Raw genomic sequence first — 5,630 nt, 5'->3', positions numbered from 1 at the left:
CCTGTCCCCATACGTTAGTGCCGCTTTGGGTTCACAACTAGCCATGTCGGCCCGGGTTCTCTGTCATATGGATGCTAGCGACATTGTCATATACGTGAGCCAAAAGGCGCAAACGGTCCCGGGCCATGGTAAGGCGACACCCGTGGGAGTACCGTGCGTGAAGCCGCAAAGTGATATGAGGTGTTACAGGCTAGATCGGTGTGACTTAGAATCGGGGTCCTGACAATCTTGCTTTTAAGGGCAAGACGATATGATCAACAGAGCAAGGGTTTGACAAAATCCTAACTCATTGATCGAAAAGTGCACCCAAAATAAGGACTAGGTAGCACGATCAATCTTAGGATGATGATTTAATAACCAGCACACTAAGAATGAGAGTGTTGTCCATTAACTACCATGCAACAGGGTTGCTAGGAGTATTGATTTCGCACATCACAGTACACTTGTCGGCATTCCGGTTACAATAACACGGAAACCGAGGAATGAATAATGATGGCAAGAAATATCACTACGGCAAGAATCCATAAGAGGTGGTGCAATTCCCATGAAATTCTTGACATAAAGATGGTAACACTCCAAGGTATAACAGAACAAAAGCTGTTGGCATTTGTTCTGCGGAATACAATTACTTTGACCCAATCCCAGAACTGGACGAGGTACTGGAGTTTGTTTCTCCTTGTCATTCCGGAGTAGAATGGCTTGGCGGACCATAAGAGTAAAAGGCATCGATGAACAAGGATGCACAAATACTCCTAACTATCAACTGGTACACGAGGGCCGGAATACAACTAAAGAGGGACAACTCAAAGGAACATGTATCTTTCTGAGTTGTGGATGCATAGATTAGTATGTCGAACAAGTTCAACATAGTTCTTTCGGATAACCCATGCAGAAAGGTAGAACTGGCAGAGTCACAACATGGAATCGAGAGCTCATCAAGAGCACTCTGGTTGTGATCTTTCGGTTCAATGAGGAACTTCTGCCACAAGTAGTTCATGGTATTTGGAAGAGGAAAATGCCATGGACCTCGAGGACTATCACAAAGGTTACTAATATCCTAAGGGAACTAGCAAACATTATCAACATGAAGTAATTAGGGTGAATCTTGGGTTCAAGAAACCAGGAATAGAAAGCCTACTAACTAAATGGCATCACGGGATGCTTTCGTGAATGATGCCCAGAATCATCACACTGGGAATACAAATCAGAGCTAGATTACTGGGTGGTTCTCTAAGTCAAGTAGGGTCATAATAATAGCTCCAACATATATGTCGAGGCAATGAAGTACTTCAACACACCGATTAGTGTGCTTAATCTGGCCCAAAGGGACATCGAGAACGGGAGGAAGGGATTTGCAAATGCATCAGACTAGTAAGAAACCTGGGATGACTCGGACAGCATAACGGCTGTAAATGCTCAAAAAGAGTTGAGACATCCTGCAAAATGGTGGTATAACCACTTAACAACACAATATCAAGGTTCAGAGATTAACTAACAACACACGAAAGTACTAGGAACTGAACTGGGGCTTGAAACCATCAATCCTATAAGTCTACGGATTAGTAACACGTGATCCTGATAGAAGATGAGAAAGCCTAGTTCTTAATCCCTGTAGAAGAGAGAGGATGACTCAGATCAGAAGGACATGAGGTAAAGGAGTAAAAAGAGCCTTACGTTCCCATCCACAATCAATTCCCTTACATAACTAAAGAATTTCTAGACTCAATTTCGGCCAGTTTGGGTTGGTAATCCTACAGGCAGTCAGGATCTGATACCAAAGCTGTCAGGACCCCGATCCTAAGCCACATTGATCTAGCATGTAACACATCATATCACTTTGCGGCCTCACGCACGCTATCCGCACGGGTGCCACCTTACCTGGCCCGGGACCGTTTGCGCCTTTTGGCTCACGTATATGATAGTGTCACTAGCATCCATATGACAAAGAACCCAGGCCGACATGACTAGTCGTGAACCCAAAGTGGCACTAACTTACGGGGACAGGCATACATGAAACAACATCGAGCATGTCGGTCAGCAGCGTGTGAATCCGGGCTGTAGCAACTGGGCTAACAGGACTCCGGGAACCTGGGCTGTAGCAGGCTAGCAGGACTCAGGATGTCATCGCGTGACATTTCCCCGAAGGGACAGACACATGAACGAAGTGTATCACATGCCGGCCAGTCTAGGTGTTCCGGAGCAGTAGTACTGGGCTAGCAGGACTCCGGTAAACCGGGCTGTAGCGGACTACCATGGCTCAGTGGAAGCACCATACTACATTTCCCCATAAGAGAGGCTACCAAGGATAGACAACAAGGTTGTCGGATCCCACACATACCAAGCATTTCAAAATCATACACACAACATGCTCGACATGTGCAAGTACAACATGGCATCACAACAAGACTCTACGACTCAAAGTATTTATTCATTAGGCTCTGAGGAGCCAAGTATTACAAACATGGGTCTCATGACCCAACATACAGAGCATACAAGCATCAAGCGGAAGCATGAACATGTCTGAGTACAGACAACTACAAATGAAAAAGGCTGAGAAGCCTGACTATCTACAAGGCCCTCCCAAGGGTACAATATCGTAGCTGAGGTAACAAGCTAAACGTCGAAGTCCACGCGGAACTACTAGCGAGACTGAAGTCTCTCTGCAAAAACATAAATTAAGCAAACGTGAGTACAAATGTACCCAGCAAGACTTACATCAGAACTAGCTACATATGCATCGGTATCAACAAAGGGGCTGGTAGAGTTTAACTGCAGCAAGCCAGCTTTGACTCGGTGGCTATCCTAAACTATGACTGCAAGTAACTCTTTTGAGGTGGCGCACACGAGTCCACATATTCACCAATCAATACACCACTATTGTCGGCGTTCTGGGAACGGGGGTCCCCCGACTTGCCTGCCTGCGGCCCAGAGCGTGGCTAGGTCACCAGGCCGTATGGCCCATCTTCATCAACAAGGCATCCAAGACCCTCACGAGGGTCCAAGCCTCGCGAGGTGGACAACGAAAGACCTCCTCTGGAGTAGCCTAGCCAGGCAGGCTCACGAGGAGCGGAGATATCAAGGCGGGGCAAACCTCACGAGGCTCTCGTGACGTGAGCCATGACGAACGACACGAGGCGGGCGCCAACGCGCGCAGCGTCCTTATTTCCTCTTTGGTGCTAAGGAGGCCAGCGCAGGCGAAGAGTACCGAGGCATCAGGCAAAGGTTGCTATATTGGTGCAACGAGACCGAGACCAGGAGGACGGCAAGACGGAGGTCATCGTGGGGCCCAAGACGGCGTCACCACCAGAGCTTTTCGCAGGCGAAGACCACTTTTTTCAGGATAGCTTGTACTAGCTGTCCCCCTTCAAATTTGCCCGCCATTGTTGGCTCCCTTCCCGCTCGATATTTGGGAAGAGGACCAGGGCCTATATAAGTAGAGCTAGCCACCATAGTAGGGGCAATCAGATCTTAGCTTGATCCAACCCGATAGAGAGCCTACCCTAGCCACAAGAACACCTCAACCTCAGGAGGCTGTTCTTCCCTTGTACTATTCATCATCAGCCCTAGAGGCAATCCACCACCACCACACTGGGTAGGGTATTACACCACAACGGTGGCCCAAACCAGTATAAACCTCGTGTCTTTCTGTGTTGCGAGTTCGTCGAGTTCATCCGCGAGATCTTAGCGAGCTAGGGCGTAGATCGGTAGGAGGGAAAGACTTCGCGCGCACCCCAGTGTTCGAACCTTAAGGGTTTGCCGGAACCCCACATCCGACATTTGGCGTGCCAGGTAGGGGTGCACCGAAGCTTCCCTTCCAATTAGTTGTCGCTCCGTCGCTCCGTCGTCTCCATGGCGGACGCTCGCCGTGCTCGGGCTGGAGCGTCGGGCTGCCATCAACGCCCGCGTCGCTCAGACGGCTCCCGTCAGCGGGCCACCTCGTCGTTCTCCGTCTCCTGCCGCCAATGCTGCCACCGGCCCGGCGGGGAACGAGCAGCAGGCGTCCTTGCTGCATCCTTCGGTGCGGCAGGACGGCCGCATCGCCACTCCATCGCTGACCCCTGCCGGTTATTCGTCTCATGCGCGCCCCGCTCCCATGGAGGCGCGGGCCGCGCTCCTCGCGGCGAACGAACTCCTGCGCTACCTCCCCATCGACGACCTCTATGAGGAGTGGCTCGATCGGGTCGCCGAGCTCGTCCGCGCCGCAGGGGGCTCCCCGGCGCCGTCCCTCGCTATACCTCCCCCTCAACCAGCCACGGGCGACGAGGCTCATGGCGTGCCTCCACCACCTCTGCCCCAAGACGGTGCCTTGGCACCAAGGCGCGCGGCTCCGCGGCGTGATCCACCACGCCCAGTGCCCGTGCGCGAAGAGAGAAGCTGCCAAGAAATCCCGCGGCCGCGAGAAGCTGCACCTGCGCTCCTCGCGCCACCTCGTCAAGACCGCGCACCGCCCGCAGCGGCGCAGCGCAGACCTCGTCAAGACCAAGCTCCACCTCCGAAGCGTGCCCCGGCAACCACGGGTGGCTGCCACGCCTTCACCCCCGAGCTGCGTACCGTCGCCTGGCCAGGCAAGTTCAAGCCGGATCTGCCTCCTAGCTACGACGGTACCGCCGACCCCGTAGAGTTCCTGCAGCTCCATGAGCTGAGCATCGAAGCGGCCAAAGGCGACGAAAAAGTCATGGCGAACTGGTTTCCCATGGCTCTCAAGGATGGAGCCCGCTCCTGGCTCCTGAACCTGCATCACGGCTCGATCTCCTCTTGGGACGAAATGCGCGACCGCTTCGTCGCCAACTTCCAGGGCACTCGCGACCGCCAGCCGGCCGCGGGTGATCTACGCCGCATCAAGCAACAACCAGGAGAGATCCTCCAGAAGTACATCCAGCGCTTCAACAACACCCGCCTCAAGATCCCCAAGGTCACGGACGAAGCCATCATCTCTGCGTTCTCAGACGGCGTCCGTGATGTCAAGATGAAGGAAGAGCTCGCCATCCACGAGGAGCTCTGCACCTCTCAGGAGTTGTTCAACCTGGCGACCAAGTGCGCAAGAGCTGAGGAGGGGCGCCTCTCTCTCCTTGAGCTGCCAACCGTGGGCACAGAGGAGAAGAAAACCAAGGCCAAGGACGTGAAGCGCAAGGAGGCAGCTGTGCTCGCAGCGGAGCCCGACACCAAGCGGGGCAGAGATCAGCCCGAGTCTTCCAAGAACAGCCGACCATTCTACGCCTTCCACAACCTGAACACCCACAACACCAGCGACTGTGAAGAGCTCAGAGCCATACGAGAAGGACGCTTCGGTCGACGCCCCGAGCGCAGCGACCGGGGCTACGGCCGCGGAGGAGGACGTGGAGGCGGACGCTGGGACGACCGTGGCCCGCTCCAGGAGTGGCGCGACCGGCCTCGTGAGGACCGCTGGCAGGACCAACCTCGCGTGGGTGCCTGGAGGGACCCGCCTCGTGAGGATCGCCCCAAGGCAACACCGGTCTTCCCCCGCTGCCGCCACCAAGAAGGAACGACGACCACCACCAGGACGAGGGGGCTGGGGGCTTCCAGGAGCCGCGTGCAATCACCTGCATCTTGGGCGGCGCCCAGGCCCCAGCCTCTCAGCGCATCTTCAAACAGTTCGCTCGCGAGGTGAA

The sequence above is a fragment of the Triticum aestivum genome, chromosome 7D (assembly GCF_018294505.1).
Source record: "Triticum aestivum cultivar Chinese Spring chromosome 7D, IWGSC CS RefSeq v2.1, whole genome shotgun sequence".
NCBI lineage: Eukaryota > Viridiplantae > Streptophyta > Magnoliopsida > Poales > Poaceae > Triticum > Triticum aestivum.
Note: the sequence above shows the minus strand (reverse complement) of the source record.